The 17,585-nt window shown below is 40.9% G+C and overlaps 1 long non-coding RNA gene across 1 annotated transcript in view; it reads right to left on the reverse strand.

Moving 5' to 3' along the window:
• Positions 1–692: 692 nt before the first annotated feature.
• Positions 693–17,585, reverse strand: part of LOC125332153 — a 127,278-nt gene continuing 110,385 nt past the window's right edge. The window contains exon 3 of the long non-coding RNA XR_007206373.1: positions 693–3,368. This is a non-coding gene — a long non-coding RNA (uncharacterized LOC125332153). The remainder of the gene's footprint in view (positions 3,369–17,585) is intronic.

The following is a 17,585-nucleotide window of genomic DNA, read 5'->3' on the forward strand; positions in this document are numbered from 1 at the left end:
ATTAAAGATGGGCAAACCCTGCAGGATCTAGAGGTCTGGGTAAGATACCCAAAATCTTTAGTAGTTTTTCAGAGCTTAATGTGAGAGGTGGAGTTTTCTTTTCTCTCAATATTTTCAAGTGTAAATCTTTCCCTTTTCAATGGTGTATCATTTTTTGCAGGCTGCCTGATCATCCAGGGGTAGGAGGCAGTGAGCTGAAGGTAAGTGCTTTCCATCTAGAACAGAACATTCCTTGGTTGGGGTGAACATCAGCAGAGGTTTCTGAAGAGTTTTCCCAGGCAGGGTTTTAATACTGGTGTTGATGTCCAGAGGAGAATGCAGCTTCAGCCATGTAGGTTTCTCTGAAGCCATTATTAATGTAATAGCTGTAATGAAGGGTCTGCCACACTAGAGAATAAGAAAGGAGTAAGAGGCTGATCGTTACTCATTGTCGTGTTTACAGAAGGGGTTATACATCTCTCACTGGAGACAAACCCATAGCTATCACTCTGGGGGACTATTTTTGTGCTCACTAAAGATGAATTAGTGTACATTATTTATCTTGATTTTCACAGGATCCATTGCAAAGCACATCCAGAAATGGATGACCTTTATTCTTTCTTACTCATGAGAAAGATCTGTCCAAGTCCGTGAGTGGTTTGATTGAATGAGAGCAGTGAAACCAGTCCATGGTGAAAGATTTTTAAAAAGAGAGGTGAGTGGCATTTTTTTTTTCAAAATTTGCCTGTGGTTATATGGCATAAAATGTGAAATCCAGTAAGTGGGTTGCTCAAAAATTAGAACCATCCCTCAGAGGTGTGGGAAGGTGCTCTTTTGTTACACTAGTCATCAATTCCCTATGAGAGTACTCAAAAAGTACTCCCTATAAGAGTACCCAAAAAGGAGTGTATTTGGGTCTGCCCAGGAAGAACAGAGAAGATATCCTTGATTCTGAACTTTGATGAATTCTTCATGATAAAAGGACTTGCCAAGGATGGAACATAAGCATGCAATGGCTTGCACGTTTTTGAGTGGTGGAACTGCCCATACCTTTGAGTCCAGCTCATTCAGGTTGTGTTGTACCAGCACCCCTGAGACCAAAACATGGGCTGACAAAGCCTTGCATGGAGGGAAGGACAAGTCAGTGAGTGGGAGTGACAGCCTGACAAGTTCAATTTGAGAAGAAGTGTGGTAATAAATGGGTGGGATAATAAATGCTAGTGTAAACCACCGAGATGATGGATTTTCCTTTTAACACTGGAAGTATTTCAATAGGATGTGTTTTACTCAAACAGGAGTTGTGGGGATTGATGTAGAAGTAACTGAGTAAAAAAATCTCAGCTAAGAGATCAGATCAGAATGTCTGATGGCCCCTTTAGATCTTAATAGAACTTTAAATGTTGAACTGGAACCTCTTTATGTTAGACTTGAACAGCAATTCTTGGTGGACTTCTCAAGATCCCAAGTGGCATTGAGGTTTCAAATGGGATTGTAATTTTGAATGAGCCCATGCTGCATGCCTGAGGACATTTGGCCTTATAATCTTTGCTTGCATAATACAGATAGCTAGAGTGGACCCAAGCAGTTAAAAAAGACAAATGTGTTGTAGATGAAAAGGAAAGGAGAGTCAGTGAATATTAAAAAATATCAGACTGTCATAGAAGGATAATACTGTCTTTTGGCTTCAGTTCCACAGATGGGTATTTAGAGCCCTCATGTAGATAGTGCTGAAGTGAGGGGCTGAGACAGTTCCACTGACTTCAGTGGGATCATTTTGAAGAACAGGGTTAAGTGATTCTTCGTGGACTGGGACAGAGAAGAATACTGACAACACGGTTATCTTTTGCATCTAGGGCGCTTCTTCAATCCCTGATAAAATTTGAACCATAAAGGAGAGTACACAGTAGGAAATTGAAGAAGAGATCAAAAGATCCAGAATGAAAACTTCGGCTCTTGAGGCTTAGCAGAGGAAGGGGAAAACATATAAACCTAGGAAGTGTACATGGAAGTAGTCCCCAATTAGTGATCTTCATCACTAATTAGAGATGACAATCACTGTGGAGCCATAGGGTGGAATAGGACTAGGGTCTTTACTGAAATTCCCCCGGCTGAAATAATGCCACTTCTGTCTGCAGAGAAGTATTTGCCAAAGCCTGTTTTTTGGGTCGATATTTTGTTAAAACAGAACACCCAACCAGCAATGTTGAACTATGCTATTTCAATGTTCATAGGCAGATGTTTAAGTTAATTAAAAAAAAAAAAAAAAGATTTATTTTGATTTGCCTGGGTAGAAAAATAAATAATTTCAGTCTAAGAGGTCGTGTTCAAGCGAAAAATTAAGCATTTACCCAAGCCGAAATTCTTTTGTCATTTCATTTTGTGGAAACATGGAGTCCCTTAGGTACTTACAGTGTTTGGAAATGACTGTCTTACATGGAACTCTGGGTTGCTTCTCAGCTCAGGTTCACAGGTTGGTATGGGTCATAGTTATCACAAGAATTAGCTGAAGAACATAGCAATTAACTATTTTTATGGCTTATTATCATATTCTAAATACTAAATGGTTCTGTCAAATAGTCTCAGAGAGATTTGATAGCTGACCCACAGACAGGGAACTGCCTTTGCTTACACACTTAAGCTACTAGTATTTCTAGGAAGCTATAGCTTATTCATTCATTATTATTTTATTGATGTTCAATTGATGTTTGGCTAAATATAAATTAGACACTTGGTAATAATAATGTAATAGCATGAGGCAGGTGAGATTCCCCCAGGATAGTTTGTAATGAAGCTTCAAATTTTTAATAATCTTAAACTCATAAATAAATTATAACAGGTGGAACAAATGCAAAAATACTGAAATAAGCTATAAAAATGTTAAGTGGTGGTGAAGAGACATATAATCTGCTGGGAGATCTGTGTGATAATGCACATTTGGCACTAAGTCACGTCGGTCAGAACCACATCATCGCTCCCCACTCCTTCCAATCATTTCATATTTTCGTGTGCATCTACCCCTCCTATCCCATTATTATGCTGCACCATCCTGTTGCCAGACATTTTGCTTTGCCTGGGAACAGTGTTAATTTAATGCACTCAGCTGACCCCAGAGGCACTGGAATGACACGGCAGCAGCAGTCCAGAGTGCTGCAGTGAATCCTGCTGTTAACAGAAACGCCGGGGAGACCGGGCGCTCTTCTGGACAGTTGTCTGTGAACTCTTCAGGGAAAAGTCAGGGGGAGCTGTCTCTTTGACCACACTGTCAGTGTTGAGAAGGACACATCTCCTCACTTAGCTATAGCTTTCATCTTTTCCTTGGAAGACAGGTTTCCCAGTTGCTCCTCTGTTTTTCCTGAAGAGTTAGCAAGGAGACCATAAGTCCCCCTTACCTAAGAAAAGAAAAAAATAAGGAGAAGTTACCCTTAGGTAAGGAAAGAAGGATGTAGACAAGGAGAGGATTCTGATAGTGTATTTGCTGGTTTGTTTGGGGTTTTTTGGTGCCTAATATCCTGCACAGATTTTAAGAGATCTGAAAACCCCCATATATATTCAGTAAAAACAGCACCATTATCCAGCCTTGAAAGACAGAGCAAGATCCCAAGGCAATATTCAGTATCCGTGTTTTATACTCACCGTAGTGGGAATTGCAGAAAAATAGCATTTTGTAAAAGCTGCTGATAATTTGAAAAGTTAAGTCATGCAGCAGATTAGTAAATGTAAAGAAGCTTAGTTCCTGAAATTAATTTTGCAATATTTCCATCAGCGGATGTAAGGGATACACAAAAGTCCGAAAATCTTGTCCTGTGACCATAGTCACTGGTTTAGACTTTCACCTAAATTTATGTTCCAGGAATTTGGTGGATATTGAATGGCCAAAGGGTTGCATACTAGAAATTTGGCTCAATACAAGGTACAGAAAAAGACAAGTATGCTGCTTTTCTGATGTGAGAGACCTTGGTTGCTAGGAGGAAAGCATTCAAGTGTTTGCTTATGTTTTGAATGTGTTAAGAGAGTGGAATAAACAGATAACACCACGCCTCTGAAATAACATTTTCTTAAATAGTGAAACTCTTCCCTAATGAAGAAATTGCAGTAATCGCATTTCCTGAAAAATAGGGAGTTATGGTATCTGTGTAAATAAAGTGCTGTGTTTTTCCAAACACAAATCTGCTGGCAAATACGTTTTTGTATATTTGTGTAATTGGAGATTATGTATTTCAACTTCTTGTTGAAACATAGAAAATTTTTGCCTCTCCATAACAGGGTAAGGAGAGAGGAGTCACATCTGTGATTTGCAGAATCCATAGCACAGTGATGTTCTTTTTGGTAGTTATGATTATTCCTGTGCATCTGCCAGGAGGCCCATGGGCACAGAAAACAGGTCCAGCTTGAATCATTCTTCACTTTTTCCGTGAATGGTCTGGTGGAACTGTTTGCCAGTTCCTGCTGACACTTCTCTGGGGAACCACATTAAGCAATTGCTTGGGTCACCAGATGTCTGTGCCTCTTCCTTCATGTGCCAGCGCAGGCTGGGCTTGGAAGAAGGTCCTGCCCTGCTCTTGTTGTTTGCACACTGCCCAGATTTCTTGTGACTCGTGTCAGTGTGACAAAAAGCCCTTCCTATGCTCTGCTTGCTGCCTTGGATGTAGGAGTGCTGCTAGAGAAGAATAAATGCTTTGCAAGATCCCTGCCACTTTCTCATGCTGGAATTATAGAAGTCTAAAGGCTAGTTTCACACTTGGGGATCTTTTTGTCATCTTCTTGTCCTGCAAGAAAATAAGATACAAATTACTTCAAACACAGCACCTTCTGCTTCAACTTTGATGCAAAGGTCTTATAACTGAGAGAATTTATCTGTCTGTGTAAGAACTGAAAGATTAAATAGGCATTAAGCAGGCATTTAAGCTGTTTGGAGCCCTATATGCCTCTGCTGTGTGTACATAAAGCTCGGCTCAGGGAAGGTAGCAAACGTTCTGCAGCCTCCAGCCATACCTACAAATTTGTGGTTCTGTATTTGCCCTTGACTCCCTTTAAAAGGCTCCTGTTGCTGCACAGCTTTATTCAAAGTTACCTCTGGTGAGGCAGAGTAGAGGATAACTTTTGTAGTAATTGGTAATCAAAAGGAAAGGGGAAACAAAGGAAAAGGCCAATAATGCAAGACAATCATTAAGTGCCAAATATAATTTGTCAAAAGTGTTCCTTCTAAATTGGATGGAGGCAGCATTTTTTCAGATCAATACTGCCTCACTGACTCCAGTACAGTTATGGTAGCTTTTGGCTGACAAATGGGAAGAATTGTGGTATGTCCTATGTGTAAACATTAAGAACAAAGAACTTAGTGGATTAATAGACCTTGACTGTGGTCAGATATCGCTGTAAAACTGGGATTGGCAATATGCAAGGGTTGAAGTTGGCACAAATCACACACATGGCCTGATTAGTTATGAGCCAGCCTCGTAGATCAGCACAGCCAGAAGTTCAAAGCTCCACAGCAAACTGAGCTCAGTAGTAAATATTATCAAGGAGTACATAACCTGGTTCTTGGTGATCTTAGTGGGAAAACATATTGAATTCATTCAGAGTTTGAGCTATCAGAGAAAGTGCATTAAGTATTTAATCCAGCTGTTGCCCATCTTTAGCCATACATCTTACCCAGCCTGATACATTTAATTACCAATATAAGGTGTTCTTGCTGTGACTTAATGCAATATTATATTCTTACTCAATGTTACTATGGGTCAAATACTGTGTTTTATTTCAAAATGCATGCTGGCAGTAGAGAAAGCAGGTGTCATACAACAGAGGGGCAACCTCATAACAGGAAGTGGCATTTCAGCTGAAGTTTCAGAGGGAGAATGATATTCTGGCTATTTCCTAGACCAGAATGTCATAGTAGCCTGCTGACAGAAGCAAGCAGTTCATCATTTCTTAGCTGGTGTTCATTAGCCCTCACAGTGCAATAGGAGCCCCTGGCTCTGGCAGCAGAATTCTGCATCTGTGGAGACAAAGCCCTCGTCATCTAAGCAAACCATAAAAACTTGTCCTGAGTCCCAAGAAACAGTGTTTGCACTGGAACTCAGGCATCTTAATTCACAGCCAGCACAGCTTACACTCGAGACCAGATGCAGTGTGCCACTCTGGGATCCCCTGGGCGGAAGGAGTCACCCATATGTGTGCACACCTACAAACCTCTGCATCTGGCAGCCTCACACCTTCCTGAAGACAGGTCTGCAGCAAGAAGGAGCATCACAGCTGCATTTTTCATCAGAGGAATATGCTAATTTTTGCTGCAACAACTGTATATAACCTGACAATTAATCTCTCCGGTCTCTGGGGTTCACTTTTTCTGTGATTGTGTTTAGAATCCCCAAATGATTATGTACTAGGTAGAAGATACCTGATAATATATTGTCTTCCTATCTTTCTATTTTGTCTAAAGCTGTATTAATATAATTTCTTAGGTGTCATCGTGTCTTTCTCAACATCAATCCATTGTGAATCATGCAGACACAGCAATGAAAGAACAGAACCTGCTGCAGCCTGTGAGCTACAAGAAATTTCAGCTGGAGGGCTGCATAAGGGCTTTGCAAGACCACCAGTAATTTTTTATATTCAGAGCTAAATAGAGCAATAAGATGGAATTTAAGCTTTAGTGCAATGGATTGCAACTCTTCAGTCAATCAAATTATAGTTCAATCAGTTCATTTTAATCACTTCTCTGGAGAGAAGTAAACCCTTATGTTGAAGAATATGCAGCAATTTTATTGATGGAAAGTTTAATTGTTTCATTTTTCCTTACCGTCTGTAACACACTAGACTTTTAATCAGTGGGAACTGAAGTTATAATGAAGTAAAGTCCACTTTCCACAGTTCACAACTAGCTGAAAATAATTGGGTTGAGACTCCCATCCAGACAGTGTAATGCCTCTGGCATTTTCCTGAAAACTACACTTAATTGCTTTGCTGATGTTGTTAAGTGGTCCTAAGGGGGATGAAGTAGTAAAGCTGCTCACATATGCAGGGAAACAATACACAAAAAATGTCTTACAAGGTCCTTAAAGGAGGCCCAACTAGTGACTAGAAGACAATATATTGCATTTCCCTCCCCCCCACTTTTCTATACCAGAGAGAACACACAGGAGAGACTGATAAACTGGAAATTCTATAAACACTAACAGTATTTTTATTTAAGGGCAGTGAGCTTGGGAGCAGAAGTACAGAAAACATCAAGGCAGAGCTCTTGCAATCAAACCTGCAACTTAAGGCTAGCCCAAGTTGCTTGGCATTTTTATGCTGAACACTGGTGAGCTGCTGCCTGTCTTCAGCACCTTGGCTCGAAGAACAGATGTACTCTTGTCCCCAGGGAGGGAAGACAGCTTGCTCTCTGAGCTCTAAAGTGACAGCATGTGAGCCAGCCGTGAGCTGAAAGCCTTGTGCAGGCATCAGTGGGACCAGCACATGTACCCTGTTAGGCTCTAAACATAGCCAGGGAAGGAATAACACTTTGGCATTTCTCCTTATTTAGTACTCATGGTTGTATGGCAATTGTTTAAAATGATGAATTGATAGACTCAAGGATATTCTGATGAAGAAATACATTAGCTACTTAATGGAGAAAAATATTTGTTTAGGGTACTGGCCACTGAAATCAGTGTTGGAACTGGAGCTGTTTTGGGGAGAACTACAGAGCTAATTTAGCTCTAAGTGGGAGGGTTTTGTTGGTTTTCTTTGTCCTTGTTTATTTAGATACGTGGCACAGTAAAGCCTCTCTCAACAGCCTGACCTTCCTCAGCTTCTATTTGTGTAAACTTCAGTATGACCTTTCCTTATTCTGTTCTTGCTTTTACAGGCTCTGAGCTGAACAACTATCCCCTGACAACTTTCTAGAAAGGAACATAGGCAAAATTGAGCCATGGAGTTCTAAAGCTAAAATCTTAAAAGTTCCCTTAACCCTACATCTGACCCCAGGTGCCTTTGAGAGTCTCTGAGTTGGACCTCAAATGTTGGCCAGCATAACTCTACCAGCACCTGAAATGATGCTTTTTCCACTGAAACCGGCTGAAGTATAGACAGGACTCAAGGACCTTGACATGTGGCCCCATGTGAGCCTCACCATTCCCCATAATAAGCTTTAACACTTATTTCTCCTATGGTGAAATAATAACCTCCCATGTGCTGGAACTGCCAACCATATGCCAAGGAGATGAGCCCTCAGTGTGAAAGTGCACTGTGTCCAATTCAATCTGCTTGCCTGTCTCTGGGAGAACAGCTCAGCAGCAGCAGCAGTGCTGGGCTCTGCTGTTCCCAGGGTCCTGTTTTGTCATAAGTAACGTGGTGTGGAATGGTTTTATCAAATGCACCAAATGATGACTGTGTTGCAACAACTGATGGGAGACAGTGCTTGGGTTTTGTACTCTCAGAGATGCTGAGGAACCAGGGCAAATCTACATTGCAGAGGACAAATAACCAACCTGATGTGCCTGGCTGAAATTTGCCACTACGCTATCTGGCTGTTTTAGAGGGTACCCTGCCCTGACCCTTCTTTTTGGGACAGGGTTGCTGTCCCAGAAGTTCTTCCTGGAGCTGTAATGCAGTCCCGTGCAGCAGCACAACTGCCAGCTGGCCCTTATTGCCAAGCAGAGCTGCTTGCTGGGGCTCACATGCTTTAAAGTCTTACTCTGGGTCTCAACGGAAACAAGGGGGAGAATGATTTGACACGTTACCCTGATTTGACATACTGCATGGTTACAACATGGTGTGTCCTCCACATGAAATCCAAACTATGTGTTAGTGTGCAGGCACAAATCCGACTCTTCCTGATAAACTGTTCATGTAGAAAGATACAATTTGCATGGTTGTCATCAAAGCCAGCGTATGTATTCATTTGTGGAAGCATGTCAGACACCATATGTCACTAATATGCCTTTGATATGTTGGTGTCTGAATTATTTTTTTAGCTGCTGAATGGCATATGTTTAAATGTAAACATCTGTTCTGTGTCTGTACTGTCTGTATTATTTTTTCTTTGTTTCTGTATTCTCTTTTGACTAAAAGTTTGATTTAAACCTAGAAAAAGTGTGGGATTCATCCTATTTTTAAAGAACAGTTTTTGTAGTATTTTAACATGTGGCCAATGGGTATCTTCTCACAGATGAGAAGGTCACTTAAAAGAGAATTTCTTCCCTTTCAGTAACCAAAAAAAATTCAGTTCCCAGGCAAAATAAAAATTAGATTTGACTACAAGTTTGTTAAATGAAAAAAATATTGTTTTAGTTTTGAGCAGGTTCTGCAACGTATGGATTTGCTGAAAAGAAATCCTTGTAAGAGCCATATGTTACACCATGATGACAGTAAATTGGTTGTATCCAGAAACTTTTTTGATTCAGTTAAAGAACTTGCAGTGTAATAAATGATTTAATAAAGGAATGAAATAATATGCTATGTTTGTTAGGCTATTCATTATACATGGGTGAAACTCAAAAGCAGTGTCACAACAAAGGGACTCAAAAGCAGTTATTGCAACTCATCAATCAACTGAGCCCCTGCGGCACCCTTCAGAATGCTACAGCCAGCCTAAAAGGCATGGTCTGGGCAAAAGCAGGGAATGAAACTTTACTATCATAGCAAAAGAAGAAGAGAGTTTATGAACCAGCTGGGGATACCTGGAGAGTCCAGACATGAGTGTCTAACGCTCAAGTGCAGGAGGGGCTTATGAAACATTGCAAAGTGAGCAGCTGTGTTGGACTCACCAGCGTGAGTGGGTCAGCAGGAAGAGGCCTGTAAGGAAGCAGCCATGGTGGCCCATCGTGAATCTGCGGAGCTACAGGTACCCACGCAGTGAACCTTCCAGCTGAGCTCTGGGAGTGTCCCAGGACTACGGCATTCTGCCTTTTGGCAAGAACTCACTCAATTCAGCAACAAATAACAAATGTCAGCTCTTGGTGGACTTAGGCAGCCTAGGCTTTATTTTCTGTTTGTATGGTTTGGCTCAGGCCTTTAACAGACAAACGGCCATTGAATATAACATAGGAAAATCAAATCTGTCTAAATCCAAAAGCTTCGTGTCACTGTCACAGAGTCATAGCATTTCATAGCCACAGCTTAAAGCAAACCACATCAAAACAAACCACGAACAGCTGAGTGCAGTTGACCACCAGCTAGTTCATAAAAAGTGCCTGGAGTAGCCCAAAACGCGCCTGCGGCCATGGCAGAGCCACTGCCCGGGCAGCGGGGCCAGCCGGGATGAGGGGCCTCGGAATCAGTCAGTGCCATCTTGTGGCATTTCAGGATATTAAAACGCCCTTGAGCTATAGTAACTGCAAACGTCCTTGGAATCCGCCACAATTCCAAAAATTGCAATGGTACCACATACAAAGCCCATGCAGCTACGTGTGCTTGGCCATAGCTGCCGCGGCTGTGCATGGAGAGGCTCAGCACCTGAATGATTAATGAGGCAACTGCCTACCAATTATGGCTCATTGGAGGGGCACAGATTAATGCACGTAATTAGAAATACTGGGAACAGATGGAGAATTTTGCAACATCAAAAGCCTGCTCCTTATTAGCCATGTCCTGTGCGGGCAAGTACAGCGCCAGGCAAGTGGTTTGCCCTGCACAGCCATCTCCTGGGGCAGAGCTGGCACCCCGGGAAGAGGCTGCTCCCACAGGACACCCACCTGGGATTGTGTGTGGGTGCCTGCAGTGCCCGGGGCAAGGCTGAATTGTGCTGAAAGCCACTGGCCAGCCCCCATCACCCACCGACCAGGGACCCTGCGAGCACAGCCCGAGTTTGATGCTTGGAGGTGGCTGCTGCTGCTGCATCACTTGCAGCCTCAAACCCTTCCCTCCAGACCCCCAGCACTCATTCCAGGCACCAGCCTGAGGCTGGGAAAGAGCAGCAGCTGCTATTACCAGCTCAATAAAAAAAATCTTTAAAAGTATTCCTAACATCTGTCTTCCTCTCCCCGCCCACCCAAATAGGTGGAAAGGGCCTATAAGCTTTCGTATTATCATTTTATACATATACTAACCATATAAAAAGAGAAAATGCACTTCATTTATTTCATATAATAATATTTACCTACTCTATAAAGCAATTTGTATACTATAAACATAGAACACAGCCAGTAGATATTCATGTAAGTAATATAAGAATACATATATAAGGCAAATATATAAAATGTGCATGTAAATATATAGCATATAGAAGTAAAATATAAATAAAATAATAGAATTGTAATTAATTTATAAGTAATAATATATCATTTTCTATATATTGTGTGTATATATATAAATAAAAAATATGCTGTTTCCTAATAATGACTACTGCAATACCAGGAGGGGACACATACTGTTCCTAGCAGTGCAACATTTATTGCATAAAAAGGAAGGAAATATTAGCAACTTGAACAAGATTAAAAACAGCTCTGAAGCCTGTCCTTTCAGCTGGTGGGTAACCCAGGGGGACATCCCTTCCTTACTGCATCAAAGGGCGCTGAGGGAGGGTGGGCAGACTCCTGTGTCCCTGCAGATAACACCATGGTTCACTAGCAAACACCTTTAATTCTTCCTTGTCTCACTGCCCACTTTGACATTGTTCAAGCATCCCAGACATTCACCCCAAAAGGCTTTTTGGGAGTGGTTATGGTGTAGTTCCAAAGTTACAGTATTTTCTGCTTTCTATCTTCTCCACTTCTGTCAAGTATTCAGAGAATTTTTTTTCTTTCCATGACCTCAAATTTAATTTTTTTTAAGGAAAACACATCAATTTTATCACACCTTCTCAAAAGAAAATCACTTCTGCACTATACATGTTTCGTTCAAGGATTGGGCCCTGATGTTCATTTAGTATAATTTTAGTAAATAGTAGGCTTTTCTCAGCCTACAGCTTTGCTGTAGTTTGTAGTTCGGTACAGTTGCCAAGTAAAATTGTGGTGGGTTTGCTTTAGGGTTTATTGCAGGGCACTGAATCCTGTTATAATCTCCTTTTTAGGGACAGTAGAAATGTTCTGATTACAGACACAAAACTTTTAGTACTTGCGAGAAGTCAATTAATAGTAAATTGAAAACTGATTTTTTTCCATATTAATTTGAGCACAAAGACAAAAAACCAATATGATGATTTCATTGTCCTGAACTGTCACTATGGTTAGTTACATCTATGACTAATGGGTTCATTCCAACCTAAACAAGACATGTCTTAAGTTTTATTTTCCAAACTAGGCAAACCGAGCTTTTATCTTCTGTTACGTAAACTGCGTTATTAAACACAAAGTAATCTTCCAAACAGGTTGAAGCCAAGCGTCTCTAATTTTCAAAACTTTATATAGAATACTGCTGGCTGAACTCTCACTGTAAATCTATAACTTAGATAACGATTTCCTCTCTGTCATGCTGGAAATAAAATATAATTTTTGACTATGATTTCTTTTTCTCACTATTTCCTATCCTGGTAGCAAGCACTGAGTTTTATTTTCTGATGGGCCAGATTTTTTTCTAGTTTTGCATATAAAAATTCCCAATAAGCCATCTCAGAGGGGATGATATCAGCCTGAATTCCCACTGCTTTCCTCTGGCTGAGGTGTGCTAAAGCATTATTTTGTTGCTCCTCAGAGGGTCTGATGTAGCTGCAGTGTGGCTGGGAAGAGCCTTTTTTCACAGCGTCTTTCACCACATAACTGGTGAATTATGCACCCTGCAACAATCTCGGAAGGAATGGAAGCTGAAAATACTGCAGCTGCCACTGAGAAGTAAAATTTGAATCCAGATCAAGATTTGAATACCAGAGATACCTGAACACCAGTGTTCTCAGATCTGCCTTTTCATTTTGAGAAATGGAACATTGATGGGAGCTCACATTTTGAGACTTTAAGCATTTCTCATTTCAGAGTTTAGTCTCTATCTTTTGGAGAGATCTTGGTTTGTAACATCCCAAATTATAAGGTGGTCAAACATAACACTCTGACCTAACTCTTAATCCAATATTTTCTCCCATTTCTTCACCTCACTAAGCCATTCACAAAAAGTCCTCTAGTTTTGCCTATAGGATTCATTACTGCATTATGGCTCTGTATATTAGACTGGGCTTCCAAGTTGGCCCTTAGAGAGATTGCATTCTGCTTTGTAATGATTTTACCATTGGAAAAGTTCATCTAGAAAGATGCCTGGGAACAAGGAAGCCGCTAGGGGAATTCTTCACTTGAAGTATCCATCACTTCTCAGTAGAGGAATTGGAGTGATATGTTAAGCTTGCTACATCCTCTGTCAATCTTTTTTTTATTACATTATCAAGTTGCTTGCACTGTGAAAGATTAAAACAGTTGGGTAAGTGCAAAGCACGGTGTTACTGAGCACTTTGATTATAAGTCAGACATCAAACTAGTATTTGAAGTGCAGAACTACTGAGCTTTTGCTTTGTCACACAAGCAGATGTTGCCGGAGGCAAGGAGGAAAGGAGTCCTGCATTTTTTTTAACTTGGCTGCTGAACTTTGCACTACCTGAGGAACCAGGCTTTGTGTGCAGCTCCTGGTTAGATGCCTTTCAAACCCACCTTCTGCCTAAGGGCTACCAGATGTGCAGCTGAGGCAAATGGATAGATTTTCCCATTGTGCATCTCTGCAACCTGAGGATGTGCTGCTTATTGCTCTATGTACATGGTTGGGTTGCTTTATTAATTTAGGAGTCTGACAATAATACTTTTCACTTTTGCTCTACTTTAAGGAGAGCTCTTCCCAGTATGAGAATGAACTATTAATGAGCAGAGATAATACCTAGGGAAGAAGACTTCATCCTGGATATTTATTCAGAATTTCAGCTTGAAAGATCCAACCAGAATTTTTTGGCATATATTTTACTTCCTGGTAACTGTGGTCTGCCACACACACATTCTGACGACCTTTAAAGATTGGTAGGGATTTGTCCATAGGAGAATCCTTAAGTCTGTTGACTTACCTATCCCACTACCTGGATGTAGTCCATTTACTCTGAAAGATCCAAGAAACATCCAATAAATAACTCTCCATGCCCAATGAACTGACTCAGGACCCTGGGTTTCTGGGTAAGTACATTTGTGTCTCTGTGTTCAAGTAATAAAGCGCTTCCCTCTCTTTGTGACCATCATTAAGTAAACCTACAAGGATATATTACACCACATTTAACAGATGTGAAAGTCACCTACAGGCTTGTGATGGAGAATACCACGGGTTTCACTGACCATCAGTAGAAGTGAACCCATCTCCCTCAAACATAAAAATCTGTTACAACATTCCCTACAGATTTTCTTCCTTCACGCGCATGATATACACATCACTGGTGTATTCACAATACCTCCACTACTATTGCCTATCACTCCTTATGACAGAGTGTCCAAAACACCATGCTGGAAAACTGTGTTTCTGTGTACCTTACAGAGAGAGGACAGTTTCAACTGGTAGAGTGTTCCCCCACGTGGCTGCCACAACCCCGTGTCACCACAGAGGCTCTGTGTCAATGAAGGAGCAGAGAGTGAGGCTGGCACTGGCAGAGGAAGGTGGCTTTTGGAGGGTGATCTAACACAAATGCCACAGCTACAAAAGTGAGAGAGTTCATTTAGGAAAATCCATTTGAGAAGAGAACTTATAGAAGACAAACAATACAACGAGGTGCACCTCAGAGCAGAAACCCTCCCCTGAACAAATATGGGCAACAATAATATTTTCTAATTCACAGCTATCTATAGTCTCCTTTTAAGCACATTTGTCTATGCCTACTTCCAAGAAGCTGCTATCTTGATAAGATTTTTTTGTTTAAAAATAAAAAAATATTAGACATTGGAATTGTACATAAAATTATTTTTCCCCTAGCTCTGTTCTTGGTGTCTTTTTGCGTTATGTGTAATCATGAGTGACCCCAAGGTCAGTTTTTACCGAAACCTCACAGAAAGCCCTGCTAGATAGGGAGAAACATGAAAATCTCAAGGAACAAAGTATTTGACTTCTAAACAGAATGCCTGCCTAAGACCAAACCTCATTAGGGAAGTCCTCCAGGCAAACATCCTCTCATTATTTATTGTCATGGTTTGCTGAAGATTCCTCAGTGTAACTCACAATTGGGTTTTAAATAAATCTCTCTGTATACAAATGTGATATTCTTGAATCTAAGCAGCAGGGTTAGCTGAAAACTAAATAAGACCAAAATTTCACATTTCAGGGACTCATAAACAGGTTAGAGTCTGACAGCAATGCAACAAGAGGCAAAAATATGACTGACAACATATGGCTGAAAAGTAGGGCGGCAGTGGCTGTACAACATAATAACAAAACAGCGAGACTGCAAAGCAAAAGCAAATAGCTACAAGTGTTGCTAATGTGGAATTATTTATGGTGAGGAACTTTTCTATAGGACAAGGATGGTGCTGTGTTTATGATCAACAGTTAAGGCATGAAGGCCTTGGATTTAAGGCTTTGCTTCCCATCCTTCATTCTGGCCTCTAGAGGGTCAGTTTGGCCTAGGCTCTCAAATGTTTGGAGGCACTCTGATATCCTGGAGGAATTGGTCTAAGCCTCCTGGAGTTCAGCTGCTCATCTCAAAATTAGGGATGCTAAAGCTGCTCATAGCAGTTATTGTGAATGGGAGGGTGCTAAAGCCTGGGAATGTTTTAGCAAATAGTTTTGCTATGGATGTTTTCAAAGGGATGAAGGTCTGATAGATTTTCCTTACAAATCTTATTACGTCAAAGGGTTAACTGATGTTTATGCCTAAGTGACCATGACTTCCATTTTTGATTCCACTAAACTGCTGAGACCTCTTAAAGAAGTCCAGAATACCTCAGAAATTTCCATCTCTAATCAGAACAGGGTGAAGTTCTGTTCAAGGAGAAAATCCTCTGGTGTGATCCATTTTTCTGCTGTAGTTAAATATTCTTGGGCTGATTCAGCATCTGGGCTGATGAGTTGGGCCCTGGAAGCTCTTGCCTTGGTTGATCTGGAGGAGGCTGGAGGGGCAGCACAGTGGAAAGTTCCTCTCCTCACCAGAGGACATGCACAGGCCACTCTTGCCAGGGCACAGTCTCCTGACTCCCTTGCTTGGCTCAGTGCACTGCCCATAAAAAATTCATTCTCTTAAATTTCATATTTATCACTTTCCGTAACAAGGTTTCTCTACTAAGGTAATACTATAGCCAAACAAATGTAAAGCTGGTGAGGATAGAGAGTAAAATAACTGAAAAGGTCTTTTTTGCTCAGTGTGGTGAAAGGGGATATTAATACAAACAGATGGCTTTTTTTAGTGCACCTATTACAGAGTCATGCCCACTTTTTGCTGAATGCATACCTATGAGACTGTGTGTGTGCAATAAAACCCTTAGTTTATTAAGCATCTTTTTCTATTCTGCTATGTCAGTCTAAATTCACTTTGAAGGCAGGAATGATGGAATTGTTCAATATATTGTGTGCACAAGGTTTTGACCTCTCCAATCAGCCCCTGAAACACCACTCTCTGCTTACTATTGGGCAGCTGAAATGAATTATGAGGTAGCCTCATAAAACATTGTACTAAATCTAAGGCCTTGGAATATGTAGTACTTGAGCATTGTTGTATTCTTTCTAACTTCTAAATATTTACAATCTCTGTAGGACTTAAAAATGAAAATTGAACATACTGTTTTTACTGACTATCTTGTTTCTAAACAAGGTCTCAATCCTGCAAGAGCTCAAATGGGTGAATAACCTTGTTCTTGTACAAAAATATGCCACTGATTTCTGCATCCATTTGTGTTTGTGTTTTGCAGAAGACATCCTGGAATTGTTATTGTGTCATCCAGCAGGAAGGCACAGGTACATCTGCCTGCGTGCTGGACTGTGCTGTGGAGGACACGTCTCTAAACTGAGGCACATTGTAACCTGAGGGGGCAAAATGCTTTTGTTTCAAAAGGGGGACAGAAGGAATACCCTCAATGATAAATCTGAGGCCCCAAATACCCTACTCTGCACAAGGGATCCTCTTTTTGGAGGAAGACTGACCCAGCCAAGCTGGAACACCCAGTGAAGAGCTGTCATCACTCTGCATTTCCACACTTACTAAACTTACTTTCTTCATTCTCTGTAACATGTGCAACTAGAATTATATCAGCCACCACAATGATCTTTTCCTTTCAACAGCTCTGTGGCAGCAGCTCTGCCTCCCTTTTATTCTGTTACTTAGCGGGGTAGCTCCAAATAATTGTTTTGTTTCCATACACAGCAAAGGCCTATATAGCATCAGGAGGGCCCATGGAATGGGACCTAAGAAACAGAAAATCCAGTTGCTGAAGTTTATAATTGGTGGTTCTTATTCTGCAAAACAGTTAAACACCACACTTTTACTAAAAGTTTACTGCTTTGAATATTCATTCACCGTGTGCCCACGGGTGAACACAGTTCACCAGACCCTGTGTTAACACTACAGCTTTAATTTGTTTATGGAGCTTGAAAACTTTCCCAGCAGGACCCTCTGAACAGATGTAACTTATATAATGCTTAAAAAAATTAGAGCTTTATTTATTCCTACCTTGAAGGTACAGGGCCTTGAGGAAAAATGGGTTAACATGGTGAAAGGCCAAGCTTAACCACTCCATGCTCCAGGAAGAGAA

Source organism: Corvus hawaiiensis, chromosome 12, assembly GCF_020740725.1.
Source record: "Corvus hawaiiensis isolate bCorHaw1 chromosome 12, bCorHaw1.pri.cur, whole genome shotgun sequence".
NCBI lineage: Eukaryota > Metazoa > Chordata > Aves > Passeriformes > Corvidae > Corvus > Corvus hawaiiensis.